The 16277-nt window shown below is 35.7% G+C and overlaps 1 protein-coding gene across 1 annotated transcript in view; it reads left to right on the plus strand.

The window, feature by feature from the left end:
- Positions 1-1528: 1528 nt before the first annotated feature.
- LOC145683764 (uncharacterized) overlaps positions 1529-16277 on the plus strand; it is a 29965-nt gene continuing 15216 nt past the window's right edge. The window contains exon 1 of the mRNA XM_081755325.1: positions 1529-1666. The gene's annotated coding sequence lies outside the window, so the exon portion shown is untranslated. The remainder of the gene's footprint in view (positions 1667-16277) is intronic.

A 16277-nucleotide genomic window follows, 5' to 3' on the forward strand; every position in this document is an offset into this window, starting at 1 on the left:
TTCTTTGGAGAAATTCACTGCTTATTCCCGGTATTTCCCGGTTCACGAAATTCCAGGCTATTTCCCGGTTTTCCGGTTTTTCCCGGTGGGTGGACACCCTGCAATTTTATACAAATCAGATGGTGCAGTACGTCGTGTGAGACTATTGTACTAGGTGGTCATTTATCCCCCCCCCCGAAATAAAATCATAGTTGTGCCACTGGGTATGGCACATTTATTTATTTATTTATTTATTATTTAAAATGGCGGAGTTAAGGCATAACCTTTTCTTCCACTCAACCATTTACATTTTTCTTGTACAGTCGGAACTCGCAATAGTTTTTCTTTTTTTTCTTTTTTACGACGAGAATAAAAAGGATATACACTTAGGTACGTTAAAGAGTTACCGACATACAGAACAATACAGAAAATAAAACATGAAAAGTGAAAATGAAACTTATTACATATAAAATAAACACTAAAATAAACAAGCGACAGTGCTGAAGACATGTTAAACTATACAAGGAGAAACAAAGAAATCAATCCTGATTATATATAACATAAAATACATTCCTATGATTGACTATGTATAGATAAAATGATGCACATACTTAAGTGATTGTGTATAATGTATACGTTCATACACATGTATGAGAAGGGAATAGAAAAGAAAATAAGAAGAAATAGAGAGAAAAAAAGAAAAACGAACAACTGCATGGTAACGCAAGGAATAGTTTCGTGTGTAACTTTTAAAAAAATACTGAAGACCTTCATTAGAAAGATATTCTTTAAGCCGACGTTTAAAAGTCAACACTGAACCAGAGTTTCTGATACTTTCAGGGGTGTCATTCCAAGCTTTGTTGGCAAATAGTGTGAAAGATTTGAAAAAAAAAAAAAAAAGAAAATAGATTTGTGCGTTTGAACGGCGAGTGTTTAATCGTTTCAAAATTAAATCGTTCAAATAATATTATGATTTTTTTCTGATATTTGTCCCTTCTTTCGGGTGTATACTATAAATATTGCATTTTTTTAATGTTTTGTCAAGTCATTGATTAACTTTGTTTTGGAAGAATCGTACGGGATCTAAGTTCAACATAATCTATTCTTCACATCTAGTTATTTAAGAAGAATCAATAAATCATGGCGCCGTTTGTAGATAACTGTTACCTACAGAGTTTACAATATGACGAGTAAATAAACATCTACTAGAAGGAAGGAAATTCCGTTCATTCAAAAAAAGAAAAACATTAGTATTCGAAATGTCGTATTTACTTTTTTTTTTTTTTTTTTTTTTTTTGCAACGTATACGTCATACAATTTCTTCGTATTGCAGATTTTGAGATGACGACTTCCGTCTTATTATGTACTCAAGTAAGTACAAGAATTGAAGAGGTGTATTAATACTATTTTCTTTCTTTCTTTCCTAAAGAAGGTCAAACTGTGAAGACGCAATTATCAAGTAGACATTCGTTCAATACTTTTGTCTTATCTCTCGTGCTATTTGTCCCACTTCGCGCTGCCATTATCAGCGCAAAGTCTACGTTCGCCATCTGAATGTAAATACAACAGGTATTCACTCACATCAGCTACCGCAGTGTTTGACAGCGATGAAGACGAAAGTGGAGCTTCTAGTGTTTAAGGACGGATTTCTTTAAATTGTGTCATACACGTTCATTCAAATATAATTGTAAGTATAATTGTCTATTTTGTAAAAATTAGGAATATGAGCGCCACTATATTACGACTAAAATTAAATTTATTATACTTGTTTATTTTTATCTTTTCTTTGAATTCTGTCAACCTTCAAAAGTTATCTTTTACTGGGGCATGTAAACTTTTATCATATTAAGCGCCTCATTCCATAATAGTCTTCGCAAAATTTAGGTATTGCAACTCGAAGTAAAAATACAAGAAATTATAACTCCCGTGTCGATTGTCGCAAACTTAAATGTAAATTTTGCGTTAAGTTGACGCAAATCTTCTCGGAATGAGACTCCCTACTACCCACGTGCAGATTACTAACGATAGCTCGCATGGACGTAATGACCAGTGTGACCATCGCTAGTACTTTCGTACTAGATCTAGTACATTTTATAATGTTTTAGTGTTTAGTACGTTCACAAACAGATCTAGTACTTTTCTTCTCCTCTTTTTTTTTCGTAAATACATTTGGGAGACAAAAAGGAATTTCATGTAAATTTGGCATTGTATAAAAACTTTACTGTTCTCTTCCTGTTTTTTTTTTTTTTTTTCCTTCAACAGTGGTATTTACAAGAGTGGACTTGAAATATAGGTGCCGCCCAGTCGCTTCCTCCAACGAGAAGGAATTCTGGCAGTGGTTAGTTGTTCCTTGCTTGATAATTCATAGGACTCGGGAAGCGGGATGATAGACCTAGTGCTTCTTTATGAATCGCGGCATATGCTTTTGGGACAAGTGTAAGGGTGGGAGAAAGGAGTTCTAATACGGCAATTAAGCAGGGTTTCTGCCAAGATTTTAGTTTTGGGGGCGTAAAGTCAAAATTGGGAGAGTCTAAGTTGTTTGCACAGTTTGTATCGAATTTTGACCGAAAAAAATTAAAATTTGGGGATTCTTTCAAGGAAGTAGGCATGAACAACACCGCATGAACAGGGACAGGGGAAGGGAGCTGCCGGAAACCTTCCAGAAAGATATTTATATTGTAAAATATCATAAATAAGAGTGAAACGGGAGCAGATAAAATTTTAGTACTTTTCCCCCAGATCTAGTACTTTTTTCTGCATACGTTAGCACGAAATATTTTTGGTGGGTGGTCACACTGGTAATGACTAATATATTTCATTTTTGAATTGGAGAAAATATCACTTGCTACCTCATTCCGTATCGGTCTTCTTAAAATTTGCAGACCTCAAGGCAACATTATACTTTACTTTAATTTTGGGAGATAAGAGTGTGAAATAATTTGTTGGTGAAAAATCAATCCAAAATTTAAAATTTGGGTCACGTTCATGATATCTCGAAATCAATGTACGAAATCGAATACCGCAAGCTTAAAAAAAAAAAAAAATCCTTTGTGTTGTGTTGATGTCTATTGACCCTAAATGAGGTCTGTTGGACATGAATATATTCCATTCATAAACAAATCCTAGTTTATTTTACCAGCATGTTTATTTTCTTTTGCATAAAATCGTCTTCTAATTCTCTATAACTCTGTTTTAGTAGCAATTTCCGTTTTGGCTTGTTGAAGTTCAGCGTTCTTTTACAGTGGGATGCTACATGAAACGGAAACCTACAATTTAAGATGGAATCCGAATCATTGTAACGCGTTCAAAATTTTCAATACTGTTCAACCAAAGGTGCGCACAATACCTACTAAACTAGCGTGAAGGATCCAGTTTATATTAGATAAGCGTGCACAAGGAAATATAGTATATATTCTAAGAAATTTCGTCAAACGATCATATTGTCAAACACTCAAAGCAAGAACACATAGTCAAATGATCAAGATAGTTCCTCACACTGGCGTCTCTGGCACGTAAAATTTGGGGAGGACATCAAAGAAAGTGATTTAAATGGTACTACCCAGCCGAACCTGTTTATTGACTTCGATTCCATTTGTTACCTTTCTGCTTACCTTCACGGACCCCTAAGGTATATCAAGAACTCGATTACAATCGTTTCACAGCCTGAATATTATATTCCAAATAAATGTAATTATTATTATTTACCTGATATTCTGTCGGTAGTAAATAAATTAAATTAGAATAAAATATTGAATATTTTGCACTTCAAAATATTGGGGGGACGTGTCCCCCTCGTCCCCTCCCCCGCCAGAGACGCCCGTGGTTCCTCAAATACTCTCGCAGTTTAATGTCTTTTTTTCTTTTAAAGAAATGACTATTTCTTCTGACAAAGTGATCATTTTTGTTTTTGATTATAGAATTCATTCTGTAACAGTTTGCGGCATTGCGAAAGATAACACAGCAGTCATAAATGCTTACAGCACTTTTGCGTTGTGATCCAGAAATTTTGCCAAGATCCACACAGAATTTGGCCCGATGTACCAATTGACATTTGAAGATTACCATTTCCAAACTATGTGAGAGTAAAGGACCCTACGAGAGCGAAAGCAGGTTAATAAAACAGTGTTAGGGCGCGAAACCGCTCTTACCAGGCGTTGTCATTTAAAATACGTTGGAGAAATGCACAGAACCATAAGTGTGTGTGTATACACTGCGTGAAAGAATTTTTCTTGCAAGGTATTACATTGTAGTGTTCCTTACATTAATTATTGTCCATGTCCACGTTACTACTTTAGTTAGAGGTAATATGATCCTTAGATCTGATTCCTATTCTTCCTTGACGAATCAATTCAAGATAAGTGTTTTGAAAATTTCGTATCCATATTCTTAATCCACGACGTTTATTTACTAACAAAAGTTCTTACCCCTCAAATATGTAGGGTGTTCGGAAACATCAACTAAAAATCTTGAGGAAATGAATCTCTCACAAAAATATTTTTTAAAAACTATAGGCCATTATAGGTGCACATATTTGTTATTTCAATTTTACGTTTACAAAAATAGTACATATGCATCATATGACCATGGAAAAATGAAATGAAATGAAACCTTTAAGTTCTACGTTATGCCGGCTTAGCTAGAAGAGATTATGATGGTGATGAGAAATGAATGAAATGGTGGAATGAAAGTGGGAAGACCCCGAGAAAACCCACGCACACGATGTTTGTCCATCACAAAACATAAAACCATGGACTTTCATATTGCTACTTCAGATAACTTGGGTGTCATACAGTTAGTATTTATGTATATGATTCGATTATTTAAAAAATAATAAAGTCAAATAAATTTGAAAGAATTCAATACGAAGTTCATACGTACAAAAATTATATCCATAACGAAGAGTCATTTCCCCTTCAACTTACTGATATTGCCATAACATATTTTACAGAACATATTTTCATAGTCAGAACCAAAGATCTTTTTAATTTATTACTTAGAGAATTTGCGAGATAGGAATAAAGCCGTACTTTCTATGTACACCAAGTTACGGTAAAAATACGTACATATAATTTTAATAGGTGTATAATCTTAAACTTTAAATGATAAAATGACGTCACACGTATGCGATGACGGTCATAACACCGTCTTTACTGCCTCATTTAAAACACAAATTACACACTTTAAATGTTAAAAATACCGTATTTATAAATATTTAAAATAAATATATTATTCCAAGATATATAATATGGTGTTATTGTGTTTCTGAGAATGTTACCCTAGAAATCCCAGGGTAACCCATCAAGTAGTCTTTGTTTAAAATTTCTATCAAAATATTATCAGCCAGTTATTCTGTTTTGGTTATATGTTAGTTACGATTACTTAGACAATTTACCATAGTGATATAAATAATTAGTTCATAATTAACTTAGAAAATAGGGGAGTAGGTCCGAACACAACCCCTTCTTAGAACTACTTAGAACCGACCAATTTGAAGATCATAGGCCTTATGCAGAGTCGTTCTGAAGCGTGATTAGAGCCATACTAAAGAGTTCGACTTACATATGTTTCCTGTAGTAGTCAGGCTTTTAGTATGACATTAATCATACCTCAAAACGACTCTGCATAAGGCTCCATGAATGTAAGTACTAGATTATTATCTAGCCAGCATATCAAAGTCAATTTTATCTCCCATGTCTTCGACTTAATAAAGTATGTATCTGGCCACACTGGACAAGCAGACAACAGTTTTGTACTATAATTAAATAAAATAAATAAATTATAAAAAAAGATGAAGCCTCTATAAAACAAATCTTTTTAGATATATGAGATAAAAGTACATTCATTTATTCTGCAGAGACTCTTTTTAGTACAGTATAAAGCTCGTCCAGCGTTTAGTCTGTACTGTGGCTGCTTATGGGCTTTTACTTCTGCGTACTTACCCCCTTAAAGAGAACAGATTTCACTACTGTAGTTTATCTTTAAAAATGTTAAATATTTACCGACGATACAAAAATAATTTTCATAACTTCTCTTTTCCTTATAAAGTATGTAATTAGCTTTTAATAGCTAGTTTTTGTTTTTCAAACTTGAAGGGGGAAGACACGATAAGCGTAATGGCTGCTAGAACGTTGCCGATCCATTTGTACGTGACTAAAACTGTCTGCTCCAAGATAGCGTTTCCAACTGCCGAAAAATTTCACCGTAGTGTCAACCTACATTCGTGAGCTCATTAGTATTGTCACTTCCACTGATTTCATGTAGCTAAAAAGACATAAAAGTACAGCCAGAAAGAATTGAATGAAATCTTTCTGATTTTTGGAAAAAAGTAAAATTTCTTTCCATCTCCTTTTCTTTCTTTCTTTCTTTTTTTCTATCTCAACCAAAGAGAAATATTTTAATCAAAAAGGAAAGAGAGCAGAAAAGGAGTTGCAGCTTAACATGAGATTCGAACAATTTGTGTCCGCACCTGGAATCGAACCCGTGACCCTTTACTTACATGGCGACGAGCGTAACCCTCACCCACGGGGGACACTGAATAAAAAGGCAGTAATAATTTCAGGGGATGATCTGCAGGATGATTTTTCAAGTACGAAATTACCATCTCAGGTAGTTCAGTTTTATTAGGTCATTATTATTATTATTATTATTATTATTATTATTATTATTATTATTATTATTATTATTATTATTATTTAACAAAGCTACAGCCATAATCCATATTTTTCCAAAACTATTAACTTGCTTTGTATTAAAAATAAACGCTAAATATAAAACTTCTTAAGGCCTAGCACTGATCCATGAAATTTTTCTCGGTACATCTGAGTTCGATTATTTAGATATATTCCTCGTTAGGAAGGAAATTTTTAGCGAGCATTACTGTAGGACACATTTCATATTTCTTCTTTCATCTTTCTTGTATTGAAATTTCTTTGGGAGTTCGAAACTGACCGATTTTTGTTGGGTTTTATAATAGTATTGGTTTCAGAAACTACACCAGGAAATAGGGAGACGGTTGTTGGGTGGGTAGGACTAATGGCTTACCTACTGTATCATCTATTGTAGCGCTAGATGACTCATCTGACTCCAGACAAAATTCTTCCCTGTTGTGTCTGCTATTGTGCAGTGTGTGGCGGAGTGTGGTCTCTGAACATTCGGCATTTTGTTGATTGTGTTTATTTACGTACTGTGCTGTTCTGGGAACAAAATCGGGTGTGTCTGTGTGTGTAAGAAGTTACAGCCAGCACCTCTTTTAAGCGTAACAGTGGCCAAGTGTTGAAGAGCAAAGAAAGGGCTATTGTTATGAACGTGTTTAATTACTTAAAGCAGAAAAAAACGGGTAAAAGTATAAGCTGGTTCGCGAGTGAAACAGCTGAAGCCACGAAAACTTCCAGGACAACTGTTTTCAAAATTCGAAGCGAGTTATAACGTGGACCTTTAGTAACACCGAACAAGAAGCGATTAAGAAAGAAAATTGCAAAGAACAGTCGATTTGTAAAATATAATAAATTTGTTAACAGTGTGATCAGACAAAAGGTCCATAAGTTATTCTTTAGAAATTTGCCACCAACACTCAATTCCGTTCTCAAACAGGTGAATTCGGATCAGGGGCGGATCCAGGACCGACTTCTGGAGGGCGGTGGGTTGTCATACTGCTACTTTTAAGGGCTCCAAACTTTGGGATGGGTTTTATTTATATATAAAAAATAAGAGAGTTTTCTCTTCTGGGTAGGGGGGCAATCGCCCCCCTGGATCCGCCCCTGATTCAGATCCCGATTGGCCGAACTTTAAAAGATCCATGTTCCACGTACGTTTAAAAGAGCTTGAATTTGTTCATGAGAAAAGACAAAGTAAGGCCATGCAGAGAGAATATTGTGTCGTTGCGTCACAAATATCTACGGCAAATAAGAAAATTTCGAAACCAAAATAGAAACATAGTATACATGGGCAAATCGTGGGTAAATATTGGGATAGCCGTGGATAAAGAGTGGAAAGACAAAACATATGGAAGGAATTGATCCTTTGGAGTGCAATTGATTCAATGTGATAAGTTGTTTATTATTATTATTATTATTATTATTATTATTATTATTATTATTATTATTATTATTATTATTATTATTATTTATTAATCGTCGTGGTGGTGGATATTTTACTACGTGAGTTGGCAACATCAGCCGGCAGTATAATAGAAGCGCGATCTGTTCTGCATTTGTTTTTAAATCTCAACTTGGCATCGCTGTTCCCATAAGACCAACAGTCCACTCTTAACTCTGGATAAGCTATAGGAACATTATTGCATGTTCTATTATTTTGTTGTGTATAGTATTTTTTGTGTTTTGTTGTTTTATATTTCTTGTCTACATTATCAAATCGTTATTGAAATGACTGTTTCTGTCGAATTAACGTTCATTCATAGTGAGTATTTCCTGTATACAATTTTGTGATAGAATTTGGTATTATAGAAACAAATATTGCAAATAACTACATATGGTTTTTAATAACAAGTTTACTCAAGTAAATACTGAAAGTTCTGAGTCTAGGTTGCGTCATTTCTCTACGTCTACGCTACGCCTGACAACTTCGTAAATAATATCGGTGTGGAGATTTATATTGAAGGCTTGATTGGTAAGTTTTCGATTACGACCCTAGAGTGTTGTAGTATTAATATTGGTATTCTTATTCAATTTGAGTTCACTGTGTCTTGATACACTTTGTTTTCGGGGCGTGTGCTCCTGCTACCGAGATTCCGGCTAACGGGAGGTTGTTTAAAAAAAAAATCTCGTTCCATTTTTTAACCACTAATAACCTCCACCGTTACCGTTACAATGAAAATAGTTATTGTGTAGTAGGTCATATGTTGTAGATATCATACAGCCGTATCTACGGAGAATAGTGGAAAACCTGATTGTAAAGATCATCCTATAACTTTATGAAATGCAAGTTGCCCATAAAATTAAATGATAAATTTAAAATCCTCTAACACAAATCTACAAGTCTTGGAACATCAAATAAATATATTAATTTCAGACTGCTCTTCGCTTCTAAGACTTTATTATGTAAAGTACAATTGAGGGGGTGAGAGCAACAGTGGTCAAACCCGCATTTTTAAAAATGGAAAAAAATTAAGTTAAACTTCAACACATCTGGTTTTTCGTACAGTATACCAAAAGCAAGCACAAGTGGTTGAATGTGTCATATATTGTAGATACATACATTGTACAAAAACACATGTATTTAAGTCTAACTACATGTATTTAACGCCCTACGGTGGTTCCCTTTAACGAAACAAATGATTACTGAAAGTGAGTGATTATAGAGAATTAGCCTGGTGGGAAGAAATCAAAATGTGGGAGGAAATAGAAGAACTCCCAGAAAATCCACGCATATCGTTTTGTACGAGACACTGTTTGATAACACTTGTTTGAGATATTGCTTTCATAACACTTTTGAGACATTACTTTCATAACACTTTTGAGACATTACTTTCATAACACTTTTGACGCATTACTTTCATAACACTTTTTTCAGACAGTTTCATAACACTTTTTTAAACATTACTTTCATAACACTTTCTTTAGATTACTTTCATAACACTTTTGAGACATTATTTTCATAACACTTTTTTCAGACATTACTTTCATAACTTTTTAAGGCATTACTTTCATAACACTTTTTTAGTCATTACTTTCATAACCCTTTTTTTAGATTACTTTCATAACACTTTTGAGACATTACTTTCATAACACTTTTTTGAGACATTACTTTCATAACACTTTTTAAGACATTACTTTCATAACACTTTTTGAGACTACTTTCATAACACTTTTTTGAGACATTACTTTCATAACACTTTTTTAGACATTTCTTCCATAACACTGTTTAAGACATTACTTTCATAACATTTTTTAAGACATTACTTTCATAACACTTTTTTAAGACATTACTTTCATAACACTTTTTTAGACATTACTTTCATAACACTTTTTTAAGACATTACTTTAATAACACATTTTAAGACATTACTTTCATAACTCTTTTTTAGATTACTTTCATAACACTTTTTTGAGACTACTTTTATAACACTTTTTAAAGACATTACTTTCATAACACTTTTTTAGACATTACTTTCATAACACTTTTTTTAGACATTACTTTCATAACACTTTTTTGAGACATTACTTTCATAACACTTTTTTTAGACATTACTTTCATAACACTTTTTTGAGACATTACTTTCATAACATTTTTGAGACATTACTTTCATAACACTTTTTTAAGACATTACTTTCATAACACTTTTTTTTTTAGACAAGACAACCTCAATGTCTCGGAAGCATTCTTAAAACACGGAAACGATGCTGCCCTCCACAAACGTACGTGTCCTGGGATAAACTGGAGTTGGTCGCACACCTCCTGGGTTTATGCTCCGAGGTTAAGGAAGATGGTAGTGATGATACTGAACAGTATCAGGTCTAGCCTGGTGCCGGGAGTCTACTCCCCCAGTTTTTTGAGCAACACAAATGAAGCTATTCTTCATATATTTTTGAAAGTTTATCGTAACCGTTGCCTTTTTTCTTTATTTGAACATTTTGAAAACATTATATCTAGCTTCAGTTTCAGTTTTTCGGTCGTGCAATATGTAAAACAATACTTGAGGTGCACAATGTCAACGTCCAACCTAGGTATACTATCCATCGGGAGAGAGTTAAGTTGGAAAATTCTGCAGGATCCATGAAATATTGTAAACTCACGATATCCTACCTATCATACTCTAGGATCTGGCTGCCCTCAGTTTCCGCCACTGAAAATGAACGAAATGATGGAATGAAAAAGTGGAAGGAAGTAGGAATATCCCTAGAGAACCTATGCTAGGGAGCGTATTTGTCAACCAAAATGACCACGTGGTGTCAGGTGGTTTAAAGTAATAAATACCTGTCATTGTAATCGATTAACAAAATGATTTAATTTGACAAGAGGATCCACAGGTACAGTTATATTTTGTGCTGAAATAGACGATCTGATACTTTTAGTACGCATAGTTAATGCATATCTTGTATTGGGATTATTTCCGTACACATGTCCTTGCTTCTTTGACACGTTATTAAGTTCTTCCTGAAAACAGTGTTATCTCCGTTTCGTATCTGTTAGATTAATTACTAATCCCTAAAAATGATTATGAATAATTCTTGCCCAAAACAATAATAAGTTGCGTAATAAATAGTAATTAATACTTCTTTTACGCTGAAATGAAATTTTACGTGGAAAAAGAAAACAAAAAATACCTTAACACATGCCAAATAATCTATCATGATACATTTTCAGTGTAAATAAACTCCTTTTCGTTTTATCACGAGGCGATGTATTATGTTAATCTGATTTATTAAAACGTTAATTCTTATCGAAACTATCAATCATTGATACTAGTACATATATAGGGTGGACTATTTATCATGATACGCCCTTGTAACGTTTTCCACTAATAGATAAAAATCGCATGAAATTTTGTAAGATGCAAATATCGACAATGATGTCACAGATAAGGAGTTGAATGAGAAAATGAATGTAACCAGTGGCGTTTAGACAGATTCCGGGTTTAACCCTACATCTTTGAATAAGAAGGCAAAACAAGACATTTACTATATTAAGTTATGTACACAGAAACAATATGAACCTGGAAACAAGAACTTCTCTCTTGATAAAATTCTGCATACGCTACTGAATGTAACTGATTGCAATCTTGATGAACTTAGTATATCAAATTTTACGAAAACCTGTTTACGTGCTTTTTCATTTTATTCTTGAACATTAGTTGCTTTCTAAAACTGGTAAGTATTATTAGCAAGGAAAAAATACTCTAGGTGAAATACATTGTAAAGCATACACTTACTAGTTCCCACGTATTCTTTATTTCTTCCCAGCACATGTCCAAACCATCTCAATCTCGATTCCTGTATCTTCATTTCCAATTACGTAATCTTTGTTGATCCTCAAATGCGTTCGTTCCTGATGCGATTCTTCCTTGTTAGCCCAGACATCCACCTCAGAATTGTCGTTTGCGTGTCTTCCATCCGAGTATATTCTTCTTCAATGCCATTGTTTGTAGTGAGTACATCATGGTCAATCTCACTGTTCACTTATATACTTTTTTTCTGAGCTTGATCGAGAGTATCTTGCCGCATAATACTCTTGAAACTTCTATCCAGTTTAATCATCCCGTCGGAATCCTGTGCGCTATATCCTTTTCCCGTCTGTATCCTGCGTGCTATCTCCATTTCCAGTCTGAATCCTGCGCGCTAGTCCCTTTTCAGCGCCTCTTTGCTCATCCACTTTTGATCCTTCGCCCATCTTTAGGTCGTCTTTATCACCTCCTCCTTCCTTGCTATACATATATTCTGTCTTGCTCCGGATCCATTTCATCCCTCATTCTTCCGAAGTCCTTCCCCATTTTTCCATTCCACGTCCTATCCTTTGTTTTCTCACATATGACAATGTAATTTGCATATAGCATGTTTCATGGTGCCTTTTCCTTCGAATTTCCCGTCCTCTGATGAAGGTAATTTGGCTACCCTAAAATAGTCGTTTTAAGGGAGAATGTTTGGTTTGGAGAATGTTTTCGAATTTAAAAAAAAAAAACGGTATTGATTTGAGAGTAAGAAATGATAAGAAAATTTAGTGGAGTGTATATCAATGTATGAACCACAGAGGTTTTGCATTGTGGTGAAACTTTATTTGTATATTATGTAGATCTATACTATAGTGAATAAAAAAAGTTTGCACTCACTTTCAGATGTTGATCATATTTTTCTATCTGTTCCTTTGTTATCCTCCATAGTGTACAACAAACGATCTTTAATTTTTCCTGATTCGCCCATCCCACCCACTTCCCAAAATATTAATGAATTCCTCAACATTGTGTACAATGATGAGAATCGGTTCTGACTCGGTGCTAGTGATGGCCATTTGGGGGTACGGTGCGGAACGGGTAGGAAAAACCACCCATGTTGTGTACGGAAGTGACACACAGGACTTATGAAACCATCTGGCGTGGGTAGCCATAGCCTACGGTAACTATTCATCTCTTCCGTTCATACAGTGTACGTCCAGAACTTCGTTCAACTGTTCTGTAGCTGCTCCTGCACCATCAGACACGGCAATGCTACGCACACACCGAATACTGTTAACGTTACCCAACGCGCTTGCAATTGCATGCGGCAACTCGTCGATGCTGCATCTGTGAGACTCGATTGCACGTGTCTATATTCCAGTATACAACGGTGGCGACAAACTTTGACAACTGTGTCACCAGACGAAAGAAATGTAGAATTCAATTTCTTCGACATCAACAATCATATTGTTTGCTAGAGTGCAGGACTTCATTAAAGCCAGAAGAGGGTGTATAATATACTGACAAGATTTTTGACACATCCTGTGCATTTTCTCTTAGTAGCAGGCCCGTATCCATGGGGGCTTAGGGGACCGCCCCCTCTAAATTTTTGCTGCTCCCCTAAAATTTTGACGGTAGACTTGCAAATGAACTATAATATCGTGTTGAACTATAATATGGTTGGATCGGGCCCCCTAACTTCTTCCGAATCCCCCTACATTTTGGCTACGGGCTCCTTTAGTAGGTGTGGGACACTGTATTCATAATTGTGTATAGTATTATACAGTAGACCAGGGTATCCTAGTGATCATTTTCCGACTCTAACCAACATATTTTAACCACCCATTATATGCTGAAAAGAGATGTTAATTACAAGAAACGCACATTGTCTGTGCCCAATGTTTCTTCCAGATATACATAAATAGATCCAGGGTGGCAAAAGGTCGTTCTCCCGTCCTCCCAGTGGGACAGACACCAGTGCTGCAAAAGACTGGTGAGAGGGTAAAGAATCTTTCACCGGACCCCTCAGAAATCCTTTCTGGATCCGCCTCTGCAGGTATACTTCTGGAGAATCAGCAGCCTCGGAGGTAGCCAATCGTCCCACAGAGTGCGATTACATGCTACTTTTGTACAGGGCACATCCTCTTTTCTTGTTTCAGTGCACTCCCTCACATTCTGATTTTCCTTCCCTCCAGACAAACTTTTCTGGAGGAAAGATTACCCGAGGCTATAAGTCATTAAGTCTATTAAGTCACTCAATTGAAATGTTACATTTTCTTTCCATTTTTGGAGTTCGGGTTGGTTCGAGTTTAACATCCCTTTTCGGCACCAGGGTTATATGAGATGAGAACCTACAATTTAAGGTGGAATTTGAACGATCCGGAAATCGAACCCGGCACACCGTGTTCCAAACCCGCGTGTGCTAGCCACTAGACTGAGTGCAGAAGGGGTTCTCTCCATTTTTGTAGACACTCTACCTGAAGAGTTCTTTCGGGGACTACTAGAATAAAGAAAACACCTATTGATCAAACATTATAATGCGAAGTTCTGTTAAAGCAAACATACGTTTAGAGTGGGCTCTATGACGAAGATTGCTTTTAAAAAGAATCGCAATAGGCTGATATCGGTTCTATAGTGGCTATTGTTGTTGCTTCTTCTTTTCAAATACATTTTTTTTCGTCCAAACACTTGTGTAACCTACGCAAAACTAATCGTAAGTTCATTAATCTTTCGCCTTTTTCTACATTTCAAGATGGCGACTTCCTTCACGTTGTCACGTAGAGAAAAGAAAAATGTTAAATATGCTTTCTGTACAGATTCATGATTAAGATGACCGGGTACGTGATGTTAAGATAAAAAAAAACTACATGCAAAACTGATAAGATAAATGCATATAGTGGCTGTTCAGAACAGTAAGTTAGTAACTTAAAATGTGTTTTGCTTGACCCAAGGAAGGAATATTTTATCCACAAGCACAATACAGTATCTACGAAATCTTAGTAGGGTTGCAAACTGGCCGGTATTTCACCGGCCTCGTCGAAAATATTGCTTTTATTTTGATTACGACCGGTGACTGGTACATACTTCTTACCAGCCCCTTTATGAGCTGTATTTTGAAATCTGCAGTTTTTTCGTTTATTTAACACTAGCTAAAGCACCCATTCTTTGCTTTAGCATGGGTCAGATAAAATATCTATGTAAGCAAACTGAACGACGAAAGGAATACATATTCCGGCAAACGCCCCCTGAGAATTTTGGAATTTTAACGCCTCTGGCCTCAGCCGATGGGGGCTGTATTTGGAAGTCAACGCCTGTGAGGATATCACTATTCATCTCAGCGACTGCGGAAACTATGGATTTGATACTACTATCGGTCATTTCGAATTATTTTTACATGTCTCGGTAACCCGCAGGTGACCCCCGGCCCGTGTACAATGATAGCTGAATTTGAAAGTCATTGCTAATGGAAATGTCACCATTGATCTTAGCGACCGCAAAAACTATGGATTTGACACTAATATCGATCATTTTGGATTTTTTTTTTACATGTCTCGGTATCCCGCCTCGGTAACCCCGGCCCGCAGCTGAATGGGGTGAATTTGAAAGTTAATGCGATCGAAGTTTAATCCCCATTCATCTCGGTAACCACGAAAACTTAGAACTTGACATTAATATCGGTCATTTTCTACTACTTTTACATCTCCCGTTAAACACTCTCGGGACCAGGCCCGTATCCAGGGGGGATCTAGGGGGCCGGCCCTAAATTTTGACTGCCCCCCCTAAAATTTTCACGCCAGGCTGGCAAATGAACTATAATATGGTGATTAACTATAATATGGTTGGATCGGGCCCCCCTAAAATTTTCACGGCAGGCTGGCAAATTAACTACAACATGGTGATTAACTATAATATGGTTGGATCGGGCCCCCCTAACTTCAGCCGGGCCCCCCTACATTTTTGGGCTGGCTCAAACCTGCTCGGGACCCTCCTGGTTCTTTTTTTTTTTAAAGCGCTTTGTCTTGGTCTGGGACCTGGGCCGGTTGACCAAAATTTGTTAACTCTCGTCTGGTTCTCAGGCCGCACACAGACACATAGACATTCAAACACTCAAACAGACTCTATTTTATTTATATGAGAGATAAGAACTTTGATAATAATTAGATTTTGTGAATCAACAATAGAGACAGAAGTGAATAATTTATCATAATTGTAGGGCATAAATATAACAATACATGTAAATTATAATCGATTATTTGCAAATAACCTTAGGCATTTCGTTAGTACAATGTTTCTTAGGTTGTTTAGTTTAACGTCCATAGCTGCTGCATATGATAATTTTCCTTAAACTTCCCACTTTTTTGAGGACTTCTTAAAGCAATATCCTGTAGCTAAAATCAGCAGCGCAAATCTGTCT

The sequence above is a fragment of the Thermobia domestica genome, chromosome 4 (assembly GCF_964235325.1).
Source record: "Thermobia domestica chromosome 4, izTheDome1.hap1.1, whole genome shotgun sequence".
Lineage (NCBI taxonomy): Eukaryota > Metazoa > Arthropoda > Insecta > Zygentoma > Lepismatidae > Thermobia > Thermobia domestica.